At 37.4% G+C, this 22,385-nt stretch overlaps 1 protein-coding gene and 1 pseudogene across 8 annotated transcripts in view; one reads left to right on the forward strand and one right to left on the reverse strand.

The window, feature by feature from the left end:
• The window catches only part of Rad51b (RAD51 paralog B), a 617,902-nt gene that overhangs the window by 103,349 nt on the left and 492,168 nt on the right, over positions 1–22,385 (forward strand). The gene's annotated exons all lie outside the window — the stretch shown is intronic.
• LOC103749300 lies at positions 5,669–7,128 on the reverse strand (annotated as a pseudogene). The gene has a single exon (XR_001872881.2). The product of XR_001872881.2 is annotated as a eukaryotic translation initiation factor 2 subunit 3, X-linked pseudogene (transcript).

Genomic DNA, 22,385 nt, shown 5'->3' on the forward strand with positions numbered 1-22,385 from the left:
CAATCTGATGGTGCCAGTTCCTCAACTGAGGTTCCCACCTTCCAGATGATTCTAGTATGTGCTAAGTTGACAGAAAATAACCAGTGCCATTTTTCTTTGTCTTCCTTTTAGCGTAAAAAAAAAAAAATTGCTGTTTTCACAATTCAATGTTTAAATTTTTTAATTTATTTTAATTTTATGTGTGTTTTGCTTACATGTGTGTAAAGTGCACCACATGTGTTCAACACCTCCAGAGGCCAGAAGAGGACATCAAGTCCCCTGGAACTGGAGTTACAGATGGTTGTTAGTTGCCATGTGAGTGCTGGGAACCAAAGCCAGGTCCTCTGCAAGAACAGTCAGTGCTCTTAACCACTGAGCCTTCTTTCCAGTCCCTATATTTAACATTTTTAACTGCAAGTCACATCACTAATTCGACTACTAGAATTAATGGCTAAAATATGGATCTTTCTTGCGAAGAGGTTTTTTTACTTAAAGCAAATGACCTGGGAGACAAGATTTAAGTCCCCCTCCTCTTTTTTTCCTAGTTATTGTACCTAAAGCCTTATATATGCTAGGCGACTGACCTGCCAATGAACTGTACCCCAACTCAGCATGTTTTCAGTCCAACTCACCAAATAACCTACCCTTCCAGCCTCATGAAATCTCACTATGTTTCTTAGGCTGGCCTGGAACCCATAGGCTTAAGTGATCTTTCTGTCTCAGTTTCCCAAGTAGCTGAAACTATTGGCATGTACCTGGCTAAGAATATTTTTCAAATATTTTATTGTCTGAAGCCAGGCATGGTGGTGCACACCTTTAATCCCAGCACTTGGGAGGCAGAGGCAGGCAGATCTCTGTGCATGGTCTACATAGTGAGTTCCAGGCCAGCTGTGATTAGAGGGAGACTCTTTCTCAAACACACACACACACACACACACACACACACACACACACACACACATTTTTTTAAATTAATTCTGTTACAACAGGATGGGCGTATAGTCCCATCTACTTGGGAGGCTAAGGCAAGATTGTGTGAGCTTGGGTCTCATGGCCAGTCTGGGCAACCTAGTAAACTCTTCCTGAAAATAAATAAACAAACAAACAAACAAACAATTAAAGGATACTCTTCACTGTCCCATCTTAGAGGAAAATTCTGTATGGTACACTTGCCTCTAGATCTTGGCCCAGCAAAACATATACAACTACAGAAAACAGACTACTGTGGCAGAATTAGGTGAATAGACTTGGGTAGAGAGGAGTAACAACATAAATAAGGAAAAGAGCATTTTGAAGTTTAGAGGTGTTCCTGTTTTAAAATGGACTCTCTGGGACTGGAGAGATGACTCAGTGGTTAAGAGTATGTGTTGTTCTTGCAGAGAGCACAAGTTCAATTTCCAGCACCCATGTTGGGCAGCTCACAACTGCCTATAATTCCAGCTCTAGGATGATTCAATGCCTCTGACCTCTCTGAGCAACAGAACACACATACATATATCCACACACATATAATTAACAATTATAAAATTAATCTTAAAAGAAATGAAATGGACTCTTATATGCCATTTGGTTCTGGGATTGCCCAAGATTGAATTGAGACTCAGAGGCATTTTGGACTTCTCTGGTCATAGAATTGCTCTTTCCACATTTCTTACATGTATATAATGAACTCTGGGTGTCTTCTGGACAGAGGGAAATAGTACCTATCTTTAGAAAATGGAATCAGGGTCTGGAGACACACATTACACAGCAATTTGTTAGTATTTTTGTTTTAAGTTTCCTTACTGTATATGTAGCTGGTAGCCTGTGATTTATTCTATTGAAATGTACTACCACCCACTTGGTCTGGTGTTAGGTAAGGGTGGAAGTGACAGTGTCATCTGCTTAGCAAAGAGATTTTGAGCTTCTATTTTTATTATGGTAGTTTGGTACTGTCAAGTGAAATTTTTACAAACTTTTTAAAATAAAAATAAAATGTTAAGCGGTTTATTAATGTAAGGTAATTACCTTTAGCTTTTAATATAGCATCCATTTTTTCCCCAAGGCTTATGCTCTCTGACTTAAAGGTTTGGATAGAGAGGTGTAACATCATAAATAAAAATTTTGAAATGGATATTTGGAATCTGTCTACTCTTGATCTTGCAATCCCAAGAATCATAAAAGAGTAAGGTGGAAAGATTATTACTACATCAATGGTGAAATTTCAGGTTTATCTGAATTTAGAATATATTTTGGAAACACTAGCATGTGGCAGAAAGATTATTACTATATCAATGGTGAAATTTCAGGTTTATCTGAATTTAGAATATATTTTGGAAACACTAGCATGTGGCAGAAAGATTATTACTACATCAATGGTGAAATTTCAGGTTTATCTGAATTTAGAATATATTTTAGTAACACTAACATGTTTTGGTAATTTATATAAGTAACAGTTAACATTATGTTATTCTGTTATTTTGTAGGGTGATCTCATGTGGTTTCAAAGTTGTTTATAGTTAACCCTGAAGGTAACCCTTTCTTAGAAGGGCATCTTTTATAGCTTACTGTTCATTTGCAAAATAACCGCTTTTTTCTCTTGTCTTAAACTTTTGGAACCATTTCTAGCATATGGAAACATTTTTATACCTCGTGTTCTTTTAAGCTAATAACCCCATATAACTTAAAAATGTTGGAAAAGCAATAGATATTTCCAAATGCTATTAGAATGATTAAAATGATATATCCTTTAGTACTGGGAAAGGTTTTTCAGAGGGATAAATTAAGACCAGCATAAAGTCCAGTCATTCTTTCTACTTTAATTCCAGAATTTAAAAAAATTTATTATGTTTATGCTATATCAGTTTTTTCGCAAATGATTTAAGAGTCATTTTAGATAACCAGATGTTATGCAAACTGTATGTACAAAAATTTCTGACTTCATTTATTGAGAAAATGATAGCTGGAAAAAACTTCCAAACTTTTGATATGTAATTATACACTTTAAAGTATCATCGTTAATATTAAGTACACAGCAGTATAAGATTTCAAGTAGTAATAAAATCTGTGCCTAGAAATGAAGCGTGTCTGAAAAAATAATGGAGGGACATAAAATGGGGAGAAGTAAGATTAAATTTTGTTATAAATTCTGATAATGTATGTGAACAAAACCAGAGCACTTACAAAGATTGTAACATTTCATTGAAATTAGATGTGTATCCTGTGGTCTAAACTTGCTCTTAAATGACATCTTGACATTTGGCCCTATCCAAAAATATCTTTTGAGGAAGGACAGATGGCATAGTTGCTGTGAATAAGGGTGGAAAAAAAGTGACATCACAACCTTATATTAAACTGAAGAAGGTGGAGTACAGAGCTCCTCTGAAAAATTGGCAAGAAAGAGTAGCAGAGGAAGAGAGAAAGGAACTTCTTATGGATGGCAGCAGTTGACAGCAGTAGGCGATCTACTATTGCCAGGAGCACTGCATGTAAGAGATTGTTGGTAGATTGCCACTCTCTGAGTATTCTAGAAGCAAAAGAAAGATTTTTTTTTCACCTACTTCTGAATTAGATGTTCTTTGGCATTTTAAACTCATACCTATTATTGTTTTAGCTGTTTTATGACTTCATTAATTCTGCACATTTTCTAATCTTGTCCAGTAGAGAATATCACGCTAAACTTTAAGAGCAACATGAATAAATTATCCATCCTTGGAGAATTTATTATCAAACAAGGGAAAGATATAAGTATTCAAACATCTATTGAACAAAGATGAGTCAACCACAGAGGACAAGACAGATTCAATTTTTGTTGTTGTTGTTACCATGAATGCTCTATGGAGCATGGATGTGTGAAGAATACAGAGATGGGGAAGAGCAAGAATAGCTTTTGGCAAAGAACAGCACACACTGAGATGGAGCAAAGGTGGAAATGTGGGACCTTGGCACAGTGGAGAATGCTCAGTGTAGATAACATAACATCCTCTTTGTCTTCTTTTACTTTATTATTGGTTCCAGGATTGTTTTTTTTTTTCCCACCCACACTCTTAAACTGAGAAGACAATAAATAGATGGTGTATTATTTAAATTTGAATTTAAATCTCCATTTTTTGTTTACAATTAATGCTTGATTTAGAAGCTTGTTTTATTTAAATGTGTTCTAAATGCCAGAGTCAGTAACTACATGTCAATATGATTCCTCAAAACTTTTAAACCTAAAGACCCAGGGCCACAGCTGCTAAATTCCTGTAAGGCAGCTTCAACACCCCAAAGAGCACAATATAGTAATAACTGTGGTAAAAAATCCCATTTATATACAAATGAAAAGCAAACATCAGACTACCTAAGTTCAGTATGTAGCATTATTTAATACGTCTATTTCTCAAGTCTCTAAACAAACTTGTTTCTCAACACTGGGGAGTTTTACAAAAAAGTATCAATGCCTGAACTCTACCATAGGACATATTATTTAAAAAAAAAGATTTATTTTTAAAAGCTTCCTCAGCAATTCTCATATCAGCCAGAGTTGTAAATCATTGCTTTTACAGAGTATCTAGCAAAACAGAAACATAATCAAATAGAAATTTAAAACACAGCACAGAAAAAGTGCAGGGAGAGGAAAATTAGATTTAGAAACCAAAAGGACTCACTCTTTGCTTCTGAGCATCTTTTGCCTCTGGCAAGGACCAAAGAGCATTAATTCTACAATCTACACCATAATTCTATTAAGAAAAACCAGGGCTAGGTGTACAGTCAGTGGTAGACTGCTTGCCTAGCATGCAAGAAGATCTGGGTTCCATCCCTAGTTTCACTGAAACAAAAACTCCAGAAGATAAAACCTGGAGAGAACTTTTAAAATGATCTTTAATCAACTATTATAATATTATTTGCCAGAAGGGGAAAACTGAAATTGTAGGCATAAAGTAATGAAGAAATAGTCTCAGGCACCAGAAGAAGGTGAGAACTTCTGGCTGACTTCCTATGTTCCTGTCCAGGAAAAGAAAAGAATAAGGCATGGTGGTGCCTGCCTTTAATTCCAGCCCTTGGGAGGCAGAGGCAGGCACATCTCTGTGAGATGGAGCCCAGCCTGGTCCACATAGTGACTTCCATGCACGCAGGGACTAGGGAGACCTTGCCAAAGAACAAAACAACAACAACAAAAGAATAAGAAGAAAGTTTCATCTATGAGTCTGAGCACTCGTAGTCTAAGAGCCACGATCACCTGAACCCATTAGTTTTCCCTTAAAATTTCAAACATAACATAACACACAATATGGAGGTCAAATAAAGAGGACTTGGTCTTCAAGCACAGTTGTGTCTTCCAGTTTTTACTGGTACAACTGTCCTTCAGCATGGAGCTACTCACGGAACAATTATGAAAAAGACAAATTTTATTTTAGACAGGTTCATGATATGTGCTATAGCAAAGACTGGTTATAGAAAATTTTCACTTCAAATCTTCACTGATGGATAAATTAGACTTTATTTTAGAATGTTTAACTTCTGCTAAAATGTATTTAATCCAATAGTATATACACCATGTTTTACATTTATTTGTAGTCCCTATATTAGAAGCAGAGGTTAAATTTTCATCATAAAAATATGTGAATAACCTTATAGCTACCTAGAGTCATGGGCTGTGAACTTAATTCCATAGTACTGTTTTGAAAATATACCCCTAGGTTGTTAAAGAAATTCTAACTCCATGCAAATGCACCACTAAAGAACTTGGATTCTTCAGTCATCATCTACAGTTGGCTTGATGGTCACTCCTCTTCTTATCTGACCCCAACCAATTAAACGCCAGTGTTTTTCAACTCTTCGGCTAAGGGCGATTTTTTCTCCTACTTCTGTGCACACAGGATTAGTCAAAACGATCTTGCCCAGATCAGCCTTGACAGCACTAACTCTTCCTCCTGTTGACAGGGATCCTATATTGACCATGAGCACTTCATTCTTAGACAGCTTTTGGACCTTTGCTGCTTTCTTGTCTCCTTCAGTGCGTACCCCTAGAAGCCGTCTAAGTAGGAAATAGGAAATTTCCAATTCTGTGAATATCTCAGGCAAAGCTCCAACTGCACCAAGTACTTGACCCACCATTCTGTCAGCTCGGCACAAAGTGGGGTCGATTTTTGTTCCAACTCCAATTAGACCACCTGGGGCAGCATACTGAAGATCATTATGTTCTGCAAAAAGTGACACAATTTTGGAAAAGATTGGTTTACACATGAGTTTTCCTTCACTATCCTTGGAAACAATACCAGGTCTCACTTCTATCTCCTGGCCGACCTTTAATACTCCTTTTAGAATACTTCCCCCAGCCACACCTCCCTTAAGGTCATCAACTTCACAGCCAGGTTTATTGACATCAAATGACCTAATAACAATTAGTCGAGGTTCCGAAGTAAAGTCTCTTGGGGGCACTGGTATTTTTTTCACTATGTACTCACAGATGACTTCAATATTGTACTTCAGCTGAGCAGAAATTGGAATAATCGGAGCCCCTTCTGCTACTGTTCCATGTACAAATGCAAGAATCTGTTCGTATTGCTCCTTAGCCTGACTTTCTTTTACCAGATCAATTTTATTCTGTAGGATCAAAATATGCTTGAGTTTCATTATTTCTATTGCAGCCAGGTGTTCCGAAGTCTGAGGCTGAGGGCATGATTCATTACCGGCTATCAGTAGCAGAGCTGCATCCATCACTGCTGCACCATTCAGCATTGTAGCCATCAAAATATCATGGCCAGGACAGTCAACAAAGGACACATGCCTGACTAATTTGAAGTTCCCTTTGGTTCCTGGAATGTCAGTAGGAAATTCATCGGGTGTACCACTTCCACATGACCTGTAACATTCTGGTTGAGGACAACTCGGGTCATCAAGTTTATAAATCTTAGCATTAGCATATCCAAGCTTGATGGTGATGTTTCTTTCTAGCTCATTTTTGAATCTGACAGTGTGAACACCAGAAATGGCTTTTACCACAGTGGACTTCCCGTGAGCTACATGGCCAATTGTACCTATGTTAATTGTGGCTTGTCTGTTGATAACTTCATGGGAAAGTGGTGTCAGTTTGGTAACATCCAAAGTAGCGAGATCCTGTCGGGACTGGTGCGGCTGCCCAAGAGTCACTCCGGCCTCACCACCAGCCATGTTGCTCCGAGAGGCAGGACGTTGCTCGAAGGTCTCCTGACGTCACGTGGGTCCCTTGGGCGGAGCGAAAGAGCAGAGGAAGGAAGGCCAACTAGGGCCCCGGCGGCAGGCTAATTCGAAAACGCGCTACAAAGTTCCGGAATGTGTCTATTGCAGACCTGTTAGATATTTGTTCAGGCAATGCCCAGGGCAGCCCCACATAAGGACCCTTGAAGGGACGGAAATTAAAGCAACAACTGCGCTGGCTAGAGAAGCCATTTCCGTTTCCTGTGGGCCTGGTCGGACTAGTTTCCCTGAAATCTGGGATTCTTTTTATCTGCTGTGTAACATCAGAACGTGGAAATGTCTCATTTATGTTATTTTTTTTTTTTTATTTTACTGATTTCTAGAATGTAATAAATCGGTATCAGTCCAGGGTCCATTTCCACCTGTGATGGTGCTCTTGTCCCAGAGGAAGATGCGTGCCTAAATCTCTATTGTTTAATGGAATGTTAAATGCCTTTAAAATGTTAAGTATTTGCAATATATAAGATGATGATGAGCAAAATCTAATGCCTGCCCTCAAAATGCACATAACCAATTAAGAGAAATTTCATTTAGGAAATTTGAATTATATCAATAAACTGTGATTTAAATTTCAGTATGTATACAATGCAAGCAAGCCAGATTGTACATAATGTTTCATGTTCCCATTGAGACTCTACAATTACACTGTTCAATATGTTAATCACTAACCATTCGTAGCTAGTGAATGGAAATTACACATACAGAAAGACTCAGTTGCACTAGTTATATTTCAGATGTTCAGTAGCCATATGTAGCTAGTGGCTAGAGCATTGACCAGCATAAATAAATATTGAACGTTACTAGTAATGCAGAAATCTCTGTTGGAAAATAGTGTTCTCAAGGTGTAGAACATACTTTAATTGTTTCAGTCATAGAGTGGTCTGTCATTCATCTATTCAACCAAACTTTATTAAATGCCTTCTGTGATGGTTGGTGTTGTCACCTTTGACAGAACTAAGATTACTTGGGAGATGGGCCCTGTGCATGCCTGTGGGGGATTGTCTGCATTATGTTAATTGAGTTGGGAAGGAAATGGCACCATTTCCTGACTGGCATCCTGGACAGTATAACCTGAGAAAAACAACCAAGCAGCATGCATCTGTTCCTTGATCTCTTCTAACTGCAGACAGTGTGGCCAGCTGCTTCAGGTTTGCGCTGCATTGACCTGCCTGTCATGATGGACTGCACGTTGAGTTGTGGACTAAAATAAACTCTTCCTCAAGTGACTTTTGACAGGTATTTCATCAGAGGAAGAGGAAAAGAAACTAAGACACCATGTTCTTGTGTTTTGCTAGTCAGGTGGGGGATTTCTTTTAGTCCTGTGAAAGACCAGGAACAGATGATAAACTAGGATATGGCAAGAATCAGTATAAAAAGGAGAAAAACAAACCCAGAAAGGTTTGGAGTAGAAAAACAAAACTCAAAAGTCTTGCTCCTGGGGAAAGCTGAGAGAGTGTAGCCTGGTTACATTTGACTAGGTCAAGGTAAGAGGGAATAGGAGGAGTCATGATTAAAGCAATGCAAAATACCTGGATGTGAAAGAGCACGGCACATTTGAGGGCCTGAAAGATGTTCACTGTGCCTGGAGTCCAGGGAATCTCTAATGTCTGTACTGTAAAGTCTTTATTATGGTGTATTTTTAAAAACAGACTCAAAACTGAAGAGAAGGCTGAGCACAGTGGTAATCACTTATATTCTCAGCTACTTGGGGGACTGTAGCAGGAGGATCACTTGAGTCTTAGCATTCTGGGTCAGGTGGCAACATGGTAAAATATGATTTCTTATTAAAAAAAACAAGCACTTTTACAAGAGAAAAGTCACCATATCTTCACTTATCCATCACCAATTCTAGAGACTATTATATGCATTATAGAAAATGCATGACCCACAATAAGTCTCTCACATTTTATAAACATTTAACTGTTGTTGATCTATTCTGCCCTCGTGGCAGCCATTAAGTCTCTATTCTACATGGTAAATGTTTGTTTATATGTCTGTGTCAACATCATCTGCTCTAGTGTGGGGACTTCTGGAAGACAAGGATGTTTGTTTATTTGCCTAATGGTTAGCATAGAGCCTATGGTTAGCATAGAGCTTGTATATGAGACTTTATTTTCATTTGATACTGATGATTTTTTTTTTTTTTTTGGTCTTTGAAACAGGGTCTTCCTGTAGCCACGGTGGCCTAGAACTAGCCAATTGTAGATCTCCTTGCCTCTGCCTCCCAAGTGCTGGGATTAAAGTTGTGCACCACCACACCGAGCTTTGATGCTTTTTTCCTTTCTTGCCTTCAGTTTGACCAAATCCTCTGATCATTATTAATACCTGTAGAACACAGATGTGGACTATTCTGTTCAGTGCCTGACCAGGCCAGCAGTAGGCTTTTACACATATAGCCATGAGTCTTATGCCACCACAAAGAACTACTCTCTTATAAAAAGATGAAAAATTCAGAGATGCCACACATATGGTTTTCATGATGGAAAAATTTGATTTTGAGAATTAACACCAAGAAGTTATCAGATAAATGTGGTATGGAGTTAAGACTAAATAGAGAAAACAGGAAATAGAAAACATAATGAGAAAGTATTTTTTTATTTTCATGCCTGTGCTTACTTAGGACAAGCTTCTGGAATAGTACTGGAGAGTTGAACGCAAACTTGATGAGATGAGGCTATAGCCATGTGAGTAAAGTTTCAGTACTTTTGAAGATGCCCAAACCAATTTTAATGTGTGCCTTCCTTTCAAAGTGTCCATATTTTAAAACTTGCCTTATTACATTGCAATGCTGGGCATTCATTTATGTGTTCAAAGCTGTTAAGTTTAGTTTTCTTTATTAGAACGTTCCAGATTCTAAAAAGAAACTTCTTAGACAGCTAAAGTAGCTTTTAACATGTTAATGAAAACCGTTATTTCCTCCTTCACCTTGCCTATTATGCCCATTTCCTAGAGTTACTGCTTTTATTATACATAAAAGAATTTAAAAAAATATTTTATTTATTTTATTTTATGTGTATGAGTGTATTGCCTGTGCTTGCATGAGTGCATCTGTATGTGCAATGTCCAAGGAAGTCAGAAGAGGGCATCAAATCCCCTGGAACTGGAGTTACAGATGGTTGTTAGCTAGCATGTGGTGTTGGGTATTTAAAAGAATTTTTAAGGACTATTTACTAGGTATTTTATTTCAGTTTTTTCAGGAAAAAAAATTTGTATAAACCTTTTTTGGTAATTCTTCTTGGAATGTTTGTTATCTAGATTCTTCATTTGTTTATTTTATTTTAATTTTTTGAGACAAGGTTTCACTAACAAGCCCTTGACTGGCATGGCACTCCCTATGTAGACCAGGCTGGCCCCTGCCACCTTAGTGCTAGGATTAAAGGTGTGTGTAACCATGCCTGGCAAAGATTTATTTTAACTTTGTGTGTGTGTGTGTGTGTGTGTGTGTGTGTGTGTGTGCCTGTGGAGGCAGGAGGTGTTAGATCTGCAGCTGGAGCTACAGGTGACTGTGAGCCACCCAGTATGGATACTGGAAACTGAATTTGGGTCCTCTGGAAGAGCAGAAGGTACTCTTAACTGCCGAGTCATCTCTCCTGTATGTTTTATTCTATAACCTACTATATTTATACTTGTAAAATAGGAATTAGCTGTCAAAATCATCAGTTCTGACAGGTTATAATTTTTGGATTTTCACAGTGTTTGTTTTTGATTCCAGGGTTTCAATACTTGGGCCAATGTTTTCTTTAGAAATTTATTGAAAAATAAACAGTATAGGGATAAATGTGTTTCTCAATCTCATTAAATGACAAATGATTAAGATTTATGATGCAAAGCCTACTATAGTGTCTCTTCCTAAAAGCATGTGTATTTTGATAATTTTTTATTAATTATATATTTGTTTGTTTCTGCCAGAATGAGGCATTCTTTTTAAAAACACTATTAGTCTCATATATATGTGTATATATATGTGTATATATACATGTTTACATATATATGTATAAAGGTATCAAATACAGTACTATACAGAAACACTGTCTAATTGTGGAGGTGAAGATACAAGTTCAGAGAAGTTAAATTTCTTATTTGAAGTCAGACAGCTTAGTTTCATATCTTTCTGAAAAAGAGAGAAGATCTTTATGATTATTTTCTGTACATCATCTTTGATTTTGTTACCTTTCAATGAAGCTTTTTTTAAAAAAAATTTATAGACAGGGTCTCCCTGTAGCCCCAGCAGGCCTGGAACTCACTATTAGACCAGGCTGGCCTGGAACTCACAGAGATCCACCTGCCTCTGCCTCCCAAGTGCTGGGATTAAAGGCGTGCACCACCACGCCTGGCTCCAATCTCTAATGATTTTTTTTTAAAGCTCAACATATTAGATAACTGATAATTGTTATCTTTCACTTTAGAACGATACATTTTTTTTTAACCAGAGCCCTGTCACAGGACTTTAGGAATTTGATAGCATGAAAGTTAGTGTAGGTATATCAGTGTATTCTTAATACATCTAAGAGAAAATAAAGTTAAAATGGATATATTTGCAAGAACACTGGGTGATGCTTTGGCCTGTTAACCACTAGTTTTGATGTAGGAATCTTTCTGAGGCTTATACTTGCTTAATCTCTGAAACAGAAGAACAAAAACCAGCCATGAAGACAGGTGTTTTAATTCACATCCACTGTATAGCTCTGTCTTAGAGATTGGATAGTGGCAGATTGGATAGTGGCACAGATTACCTTCCTATTTTCAAAGACTACAGTGTACATATAGTCGAAGAAAGAATATTATTCTTGAAAACTCATATGGTTTGGATGATTGGCATAGAGATGCTTAGCCCTTGGATGGATACTTCTCTTAAAGTATGTAGCTATTCTTTCAGAAGCAAACTTCTTGAAAACCATATTATAGTTGAAAGAAACAGTTCTAATTACTGGCTTGCTTACACAAACTATTTCACTGGTATTACCGTTAATTTTTTTCCTAGTCTTTTTTGTTTCTAGAAATATTCAATGGTATAATATTTACATATGTGTTTGTTTGGCAATTAGCATTGATATTTAAGTAACAAATCTGTTTATTATTGAAAAGAATCAGGAAATTCAGATAGACAAAAGGGAAAAGAAATTCCTGGCTACAACAAAAAACTCTTACAGTTTTCTTTTTGGGGGGGGTTCTAGTATATGTGCATGTACACAAATATATATAATTATACATATATGTGCACACAAATAAGTAAAAATTCAAAATGGATTCATATTGATGAAAAAATAAAAGTGCAGATCTCAGAAAACAAACTAAAAACCAGAACACTGGAAAACTTGTAAATGATGTGGAGCCAGTGAGGAATAGAATAGAGGGGCTGAGAGTAGTCACTTTCAGAGCACAACCTTGAAATCACAGCGTTCCCTGCAGCAAAAGACAAAGATTAAAGCAGTTTGTTAACAGTGATAGACATGGCAGAAAGACCAGTCAATAAAAAGATTACTGATGCCTGTGAGGAGGAAGAGTACCCAAAAAATGAAACTGAAAATATAATTTAGAGAAGTGACCCAGCCAAATCATGTGGTAATGAACTGAGTCTGCAGATCAGAAAGACTCATTGCATACTGAAAATTGTAGACAGAAATTGACATCAAGTCATATCCTGATTATAATTGAACAAGAAAGATGACTTCAGTCATGTAAGCAAAAGCAGACAGATGTCTCCACAACAGTGCAGTATTAGAGGTGCAGTATCTACATGGTCTTGAAGCAAAGTGTGACTTATGACCATGTTCTAGCTAAGATGCTCTTGAGGCATAAAGGCAACAGGCAAATTCTCAAGTGTGAGAGAACAGAAAAAGCAGCATCTGTAAGATCTTTCTAAAATTTAGCCCCCTGAGAGAAGAATCAAACCAAAGACTGATTGTGGTAGTAAATATATTTACATATAAATGTATGATGTAAAAACTGTGGCAGTTGGGGCTAGAGAGATGACTCCGTGGTTAAGAGCACTGACTACTTTTGAAGAGGACCCCGGTTTGATTCCCACCACCCACATGGCCACTGTAACTCCAACTATCCTTAACGCTAGTTCCATGGGATCCGACACCCTCTTCTGACCTCTCTGGGCATCACACAACATGCATGCACTTAAACACGTGCAGGCAATACACTCATATATGTAAACAAAAGTAGTAAATAAAATATTTCAAAAAAATAGAAACTGGTAACAGAATTCAGTGTAAACATAATGGTAAAATAAAACTAATAAATACAAAGAAGTTGGGAAATAAGTGGACGGGAATTGGGGATCAGAGAATATTAATCTTCTTGTCTTTCATACCAACAATTTACCACTGCATATACTTTGAAGTAGTTCTTTTTAATAATTATTTATTTTTATTTTATGTATATGAGTGTTTTGCCTGCATGAATGTTATTGTATCACTTGTGTGCAGTGCCTGTGGAGACCAGAAGAGGGTGTCAGATCTCTTGGAACTGGAGTTACAGATGGATGTTAGCTACTATGTGGGTGCTGGGAACTGAACCTAGATCCTCTGCAATAGCAGCCAGTGCTCTTAACTGACATCTTGCCAGCCCCTTAAGGTAGTTTTTTTTTTTGTTTTTTTTTTTTTTTGGTCATTTTGAGACAGGGTTTTCCTGTATCCCCAGCTGGCCTGGAACTCACTGAGACCAGGCTGGCCTCAGTAAAGTAGTTCTTTTAAAGTAACATTAATTCGCTCTTTTTAAATAATTTTTATCACTTAAAACTTAAAGGATTTTTCAGTTAATGTTTCTTGAGTGAAAATCATTTAAGATTTTAAATTTCAGCTTTTGTAGATTTCAAGTAAAGTTGGAATAGATTTTTTTAAAGTGACTACAATCTTATTCCAAAAGTAGTAAATGTATTTCAGTCTCTCCCTCTCTCTGTGTGCATGTGAGTAGTTGTCTAGAATGATGTTCCATGATTATTGGATATTTCTCAGTGGTGAGAATTTGGATGGTTTTTGCATTTTGGGGTACATTTTGTATTATTTTGAGTATCTGTTATGAGAATGCTTTAATGAAAATGTTACAGTGAATTTACTACTCTGAAAAACAAATTTGTACTTGCACAGTTTTATGTTTCCATTTCTTTTATATTCATTATGACTTCTCTCGCAATCGTTTTTAATAGCTGCATGATATTTTATGGATGTGCTTATTTCTTCCAATCCTGATCTCAGCCCCTTTATTTGTTATGACAGAGCTGGACTAGATCAGTGGATTGCAATCTTTCTTCCTAAGTAGTGGGATCTTTCCAATAATAAAACAATTCATAACTTTTGACAGTGGCACCTTGCAAAGACTATTGTTAGCAAAACTATATGTATTAGAGACTTTATTTTCTTTATTTTTATTTTATGTGTATGTGTGTATTGCCTGTATGTATGTACTGCATGTATATAAGTCTACCCATGTTGTGCAATGCCTGTGGAGGACAGAAGAGGGCGTTGGATCCCCTGGAACTGGAATTTGGCAGATGTTGTTACCTGCTATGTGGGTGCTCAGATTCAATTCTGGGTCTTCTGCAAGAACAGTCAGTGCTCTTAACTGCTGAGCCATCTCTCCAGCCCCATATTAGAGAATTTCTAACCAGTTTTTTGCTAGGTTTTTTTTCCACCTGTTTTTCTTTGTGGGGTAGGCATTGAACTCAGATTCTTTTCCAGGGCAGGCCAGTGCTCTGCCACTGAGCCAAACTTCAGTGCCTACAGTCCGAATTTTAAAGTTAAAGGTGTCTGAAAACCTTCTAGTCTTTCCCTAACTTTAAGTTGCTTAACTAACATCCTGTAGCCAACTAAAGTGAATGGATTGAGCCATTCCATTGTTCCATTGTTGTTTCCCCTACAATAAGTATAAACCTAATTTTATGGCTGGAGAGATGGCTCAGCAGTTTAGAGCACTGGCTGCTCTTGCAGAGAACCCTGGTTCAGTTCTTAGGCCCCATATACTGCTAACAACCATCTATAACTCCAGTTCCAGGGAATCTGATGCCCTCTTTTGGCTTTCAAGAGCTTGCATGCAAGTGGTGCACTTATATACATGCATACAAAGCACTTATTCACATAAAATAAAAATAAAAATTATGAAAAAAGTAAAGGGTAGGGAGATGGATCAGTGGGCAAAAGGACTCGCCCAGCAAGCCTGACAACCTGAGTTCAGATCCCAGAAACCACATGGTAGCATGAATCTGTGTAATCCCAGTGCTCCTACTAGATGGGCCACGGAGACCAGGAGACTCACCAGGAAGCTCAAGGTCAGCTAGCCTTGAGTAGGAGCATAGCAGCAGGAAAGCAGATAGACTCTGCCCCAAACAAAGTAAATGGAGAACCAAATCGCAAAAGTTGTCCTCTTATTTACCCCAACATGCATATTGGCACACACAAGACCCCCCCACACACACACTCACACTGCACACATACACACAAACACAAATAAAAGGAGTAACTAAAAATAAGAACAGGCAGACAAGATGAGAATCTTAACATAATTCACATGTATGGTAATATGTAAATGTCAGGACATATACTTAATTTATTAGTATTTTCTTCATCATGGAAAGAGATCAGCAGTTTGGCCATTATTGAACCTAGCAGCTTCAGGAATTAGGAAGGAATGGGAGTGGGATTGTGCCGAGGAAGAAAGCAATTGCTTGTAAAAATTTAGAATTTACTGTGGTTACCAAAATCAAAATAAAACAAAACCTTCAGTTGGCAGAGGGTTAAAAACAAAGCTCCAAAGTGTGGCACATCCCAAGAAGACGCCATCACTCCTTCAGGCATCCATGGGGGCAGGGAATATTATTTCTTTGTGTTGCCAGAGCTGATTTATTTAGTTATGATTTCAACATGCCTACAAGGCAAAACCCCAGAAAACATTGCACAACAACATTAACCAGAACAAATGGTGCTTTTTTCCCCTATACCTCCCCCAAAGCTTTTAAAATAAAACAGCAGTGGGTTTTCTCCACCCCCTCCTCCTTTTTTCCCCTTAAATTGTTTAAATGGCTCAGATTATGTTTGACTATTGGGTGTGGCAGGCTATAGAATCTTAAGTGGTAGTACAGGTTCCTGAGCAAGGAAGAGAATTAAGGGTGATATGACTTGATTATTGGAATGTGTAGAATGTAAAGTTGTGAGAGGTACTATGGTTTACCACTGGCTGCTCTTAGCAATACACCTTCCTGTTAAAAGCCCTATTATTATTGGACATTTATTTTGGAAATTACTAAAGAAATTTGACAGAAATGTAAACAAACCATCTTGCCTCATATTTCCTTTCCATGCCTCACTTTGAAGAAAGACATTAAGTATCATCAAGTCTCAGTTCTGGCCTAGGTTGGCAGGATCACCAGTCTCACAACTGAGTAAGGTGCACATGGCATCACACTGGGTGCAGTGCAGAGAAAATTAGCAAACATCCTTACCTTTTAGAGCTTACTTAGTAAGAATTGGCAGCCCAGCAAATAGTTCAGCAAATCTAACTCATTTTTCCGTGCATGCCCCAAACACTAGCCCTTGTGTATTCTCTGACTTCATTAATGACCTTCCTGCCTTTTTACCTGGAAACTTCATCTTGAGTCCTTATGTTTCCTTAGTCTCCACAACCAATCTATCAACAAGGCTTGTCTCCTCTGTCTCAGAAATTGCTTTTGAAAATATTTATTCCCATTTCTCTGTTCTCTTGGCCCTTGCCCTGATAGGCCCTTTCATCTTTCATTTCAGTTCTGTGGAGAGCTGCTTATCTACTTTGTCTTTCCATTTTCTAATCTGTCTTGCATACTGCTGTCTAAGTTCTTCCTTTAGAGATAGATCTGATCATATTCTTTGGCTTAAAAACCTTTGATGCGTCTCCATTAATGTCCAAGGGATAAAACTGAAACACCTTGTCACACCATGGTTTTATAGTCTGGCCCCAGCCAGATTATTCTTGCCTTATTTTCTGCCATTATCCTCGCTAACCTTGTGTCTGCTTCCTGTTGCCAGCACACACACACTTAGTCTAGTGTCATCACCTTCCTCCGAGTTCGAAGGCTCGCTATTTTCTCTTTTGATCATACTGGTCCTTGCACTCAAGAGTGCCCTAACTGATAAACTCCTAGTATTGGAGGAATTGAGGAAACCAGGGTTTATAAAGAATACCCTTTGCTGGGAAAGACAGCATATGCTTGTGATCTTAGGACTCAGAAGGCTGGGGCAGGAGGATTGCCTTAAGTTTGAGGCCAGCCTGTGATACCTAGTAAATACCAGGCTAGGTTGGGCTACATAGCAAGATTATATCTAAAAAATTAAACAATAACATCATGAAGAAACAGCCCAGGTGCAGAGAATGGAGCAACAAGGCAGTGGCTAGACCAGAGTGCGGACTAGCTTCAGACTTCTGGGGAAATCAAGCGGCATCTCTTATTTTTGTGGCTAGAGATGAAAGAAAAGAGCCACAGAAGATCCCTGGTGCAGTGATTAGGTTCAAGAATTAAGAGACTGGTTCTCCACATGTACTGCTTCTACCTTATCTCACTTTTCAAGTGAGTAAAGAATGGATAAGAGGGGCTGGAGAGATGGCTCAGTGGTTAAGAACACTAGCTATTCTTACAGAAAACCCAGGTTCAAATCCCAGCACACACGTAATGGCTAACAACCATCTGTAACTCTAGTTCCAGGGGATCCAATGCTCTCTTCTGTCCTCCACAGGCACTGCAAGACACAGGTATACTCACACACATGCAGGCAATATATTCATACGCATAAGATAAAAATAAGTAAATTAAAAATAAAAAAATAATGTATAAGGATCAAGAGTTGTCACATTAATGCATTTTAAAAGTCTTGGGTGGCAATCAACAGCTACTTAATTGGACTAAAGCCCACTCAATGGGAAGAAACTCATGTGTGGTACTATAAACATAGTCACATGGCTGGAGAGATCTTGGATCTTATTGAAAGCACCAAGACTGTCACATCTCTAGACTAATGCAATTTCTTACTATGTGCAAAATATGTATCCTTATGTTTACAGACAAATATCCCAGTCACCACTCATCAAAGAAGCTTCTTTTGTACCAGATGGAGTCTATTACAGAGTTCCACAACTGGTCACACACAGACATTATCTGTGAATTGCCCAAGTCTAACTGGCACATCTACAATGCAACCTCTATACCTAAGGCTCACTGAACATAGAACAAGGGGTAAAGAGGACGCTTAATGAATCTCTCAATTCTCATTAATGAAGTTCCCTTATGTGATGGAGGCCCAGGAACACAAAAGGTCACAAATGGCCAAAGTATAGAGATGAAGAGTCTGCAGAATGCTGGTCCTTGGACAGGTCTTATATATTAAGCTTCACCCACCCAGGGCTCAGAGACCAATGTGGAAGAGGGGGTGGAAAGATTGTAAGAGCTAGGGAGGAGGAGGTGCAAGACCATATGGAAACAGAGTCTACAAGCTCCTGGGACCCTGCTCATATGAACCTATAGCAATGGTGTCTGCATGCACAAGACCCATGCAAACTCAAGCAGACGAAAACCAAACATAGAACTGGGGAAATGGACAGCAGATCCCCAATCTTAGTTGAAGGAGTATTAGCAACTGATTACTGCTGGATGAGGAAGAGCTGATCTTCCTAAAGTGAGGGAATTTAGATAGACTGAGCCATCTCTCCAACCCCTATATTATTTCTTAACGGATCCACATATATTATGCAAAATAATGAGGATCACTTCGGCAAGTTATTCTGTGCTCCTCAGTAAAGATCCTAAGTAGGTAGTGGTAGATAGTTATTGTACTAGTGATGATTGTTCACAGAAGTGAGAAAGTACTCAGAGTAGATCACTTATTTCTTGTGGGCTAGCAATGTGTGCTCTATGTCAGGCAGAACAATGATGAAAACTTACACAAAAGCAGCCAGTCCCGGGTATATTTAGTTCTTCCCAATGCCAATGTCCCAAGTCTTCTGTTGCTTTTACAAAAGCTAACGGCTCATCTTTTGGTCTTTTAAAAAGACCAAACCAAAAAAAAAAGCATTTGCTTGTATGATTATGTTTGCTGAAATATTCTTCATGAGCTCTGTCATTTAGATAACCTCAGAATAGAAAGGCATATATAAAATTTCCCCTTTATAAAATTATAATGCTGTCTTTTAGAAATCCTGCCAGAGTCTCTTTCTGAATTCCACTTTTCATCTTTTTGTGATTGGTTGCTTGTTGTTATAAAAACATATAAAAGACTCTTAGCCTCTTTGAAAAAAAACTGTTTTACTTCTTGTTGATGAAAAATACCCATAAATTTTGTCATAAAGGAAAATAATTGTAGGCAAAAGTAGATATTTATTGGAGGGATTGCTTTAAAGAAATTCCTTCTTTTTTCGTTGTTCTTTCCAAATTCCTATCAACCCATGAAAGTGTAAGAATTCTTTCAATGTTTGGTGTCTACTTGGTGAACAAAACTGACACTTGATTGTATGAAGTCCAGCAGCATTTGCCATGTATATTCTGCATCTGGGATCTATTTTGTTACCACATAAAAATATTAAACATTGCAATTTTTAAACTATATGTTTTACAATCAAAGTATTTATAAACACATATGAAACTTGTAAGTATAGCCTGCTAAGATGAGATGGTCATGTTTATAACTCAGGAGGTAAACTACTCTGGAATGCTTCAGACACAAGGTATTTCGAACTGATGTTGTAAGAAGGGTCTGTTTCCTTATTCAGCAGTTTCACGTGAACTAAAAAGATGACTTATGTTTGATTAGTTTCAAGTTTGCCTGTTACACTTCTTATACCAACAGAACTTGTTTTCTTTTTCTCTGCTGTTTTAGTAGCACTCCTCAAAGAATATGGTTGTGTGGGTTAAAAAAAGTTACTGTTTTGATTTCTTTTCAATTTTAGAAATCCATCAGTCAAGTAACCAGGAAGGACAGTTAGAGAGGATTCCATTGACTGACCTTGATCTTGTTTTTCCCTTTGCTTGCAAATGTAAACTGACTTATAGCTTTATACTTAAACATAAATTATTATTAAAGACAATTGTAGAAAATGGATAGAAGGAATGAACTGTAACAGATAAGACTTGAGTTTGAGCTGAGTCTTGAAGAATACTTAGTTATTGATATTTTCCAGACTCCTCCTGGGATGTGTTTTGTTGTGTGATTGCTGAATGTTATGTGACTGTTTGCGTCATTCTGCCTTGGTGGAAAGAGTTGGTTGTTTATTTTCTAGCTGCGATGTAATCTTGACACTTAGCCTTGGGTGAATCACATCACTTTGCTGTGCCTTAATTTCTCAATCTGTTAAATGATAATGACTATATAATTTGAGATTCATTTAATTTACTGAAACTAAGCTTTTTAAAGTTGTGTAGAGCTGACTTTCAATGTGAATGAATTTAAGATATAGGATACTTTTGCCACAATAGTATATTCCCCTATCTTTAAGAAGTCTATATTTATCTATCCGGAATAAACATACTAATTAAGCATCTAAGATTGTTTGCATGCCTTATGCATGTCCTAGCTGGCAGTAATCTTAACCACTTTGTACTCAACATCTGGTTTATTCATGAGACCCCTTTAATTAACTAGAAGTACTTATGAGTCTTGTTTTTTAGGAACAGGCACCATACATTTTAGGTGGTATTAGACAACAGGCAGAAGATTGAATAACTGGTCTCTCAACTAAAAGAATTTTATCTCCATGATATAAATATTGTTAAAATATATTTAAAAAACTATTTTCCCTCTTCATTTGGCATTATTAATAACTATACTGCCTGAACAATTGAAGAAGCTAAAGTTTCTTGGATGTGGTTGTAGAATTTTAAGACAGCTGGAAAGAAGCTAGGTTTTAAAAGGGTCAGATTTATGGTGTATTCAGGAGTGTTATGTAATGGAAAATTATTAGGATATCTGCTTTTCATGTCTGTATTTGCCAAAGTAAAAAATTGTAGTGACAATAGTTTGTCTTAGTAAAAGTATTCATGTTATTGTCCTGAGGGCAAAATGACTGTATAATACATGCAGAAAAATTCAAATACTTTATAATATCAGATAGGGTGAGTCTATTTTTGGATTGGCTATCAAGTTGATATATGTTCCCTCCCTCTGTCCCTCCTTCCCTCCCTCCCTCCCTCCCGGAACTAGAGAACAAACTCATGCTTTTGTGTATGCTGGGAAAGTATTCTAACATCAAGCTACATCTTCATACCTGATACACATTCTTATTGCTGTGTTTTGCTTAAGCTGTATTTATCAGAGAAATGTTGTAAATAAGATTTTCTGAAATGAGGCCTGTTAATTACATTAGACTCCTTTTTTTTTTTTGGAATTATTATTATACCATGAATTGAGAGCTACTCATTTGGAGAACTCTTCAACCCAAATTTTGCTTCAAATCCATGACTTCTAATGGAAAGGGCATAGTGAGAGGCAACATTAAATTTCTAAGTCTTCTTTTTTCTAAATCTCCTGGTGCCAAATTGACTTGTATGAGTAGATACCGACAGGTTAGGGTTGGTTAATTTTAAGGCATTTTAGTTAAACATTATTTTAGGGATAGAGCTATGATAGCTAGAGTCATAGGAAAAAATTGTTAGCATAGTGATGACAATGTAATTAGCCATATCTCTCAACAAAAGATAATCAGCCATATCTGAGGCTGCTGAAAATGCCATTAGTGAAAATTTGGGCTCTACCCTTGACTCTCATTATGACCTTGAGGGTTTTGGATTAAAGCCAATAAGTGGGTTTCCATCTGACCTGGAATCTACTCAGTACTTGTAGGTAAATAGTATGTTAGGAAACTAGATCAAATTGAAACTTACAGATAGGATAGATTGTGAAAGAGTGAGAAATTGGCAGTAAGAAGTTTCAACAAAGTGCTTGCTGCCATCAAACTTAGAAAAAAAAACTGTCCAAATTGTAAAAGTGGGTTTTCTGTAAATTATTCATGATAGATATTTGCCTTATATATTCCTTTGTACTTTTCATTTGATGAAAATTTCAAACTGTGGTTTGCTGGAGGGGGGGAAAAACCGAAACCCAAACCACATAGGACAAATTGAATTACAAACCTGGTGTGGTCCTTTAACTCAATTACATTTAATTTGTGTTATTTTAGTCATCCTGGGTGGCAGCTGTTCTGTGTAAAAGCCCAGAAACATTTTCAATGTAAGAATTTGTCCTGAT

This window comes from Nannospalax galili, unplaced genomic scaffold (genome assembly GCF_000622305.1).
Source record: "Nannospalax galili isolate Female #2095 unplaced genomic scaffold, S.galili_v1.0 scaffold285, whole genome shotgun sequence".
In the NCBI taxonomy this organism is placed as follows: domain Eukaryota; kingdom Metazoa; phylum Chordata; class Mammalia; order Rodentia; family Spalacidae; genus Nannospalax; species Nannospalax galili.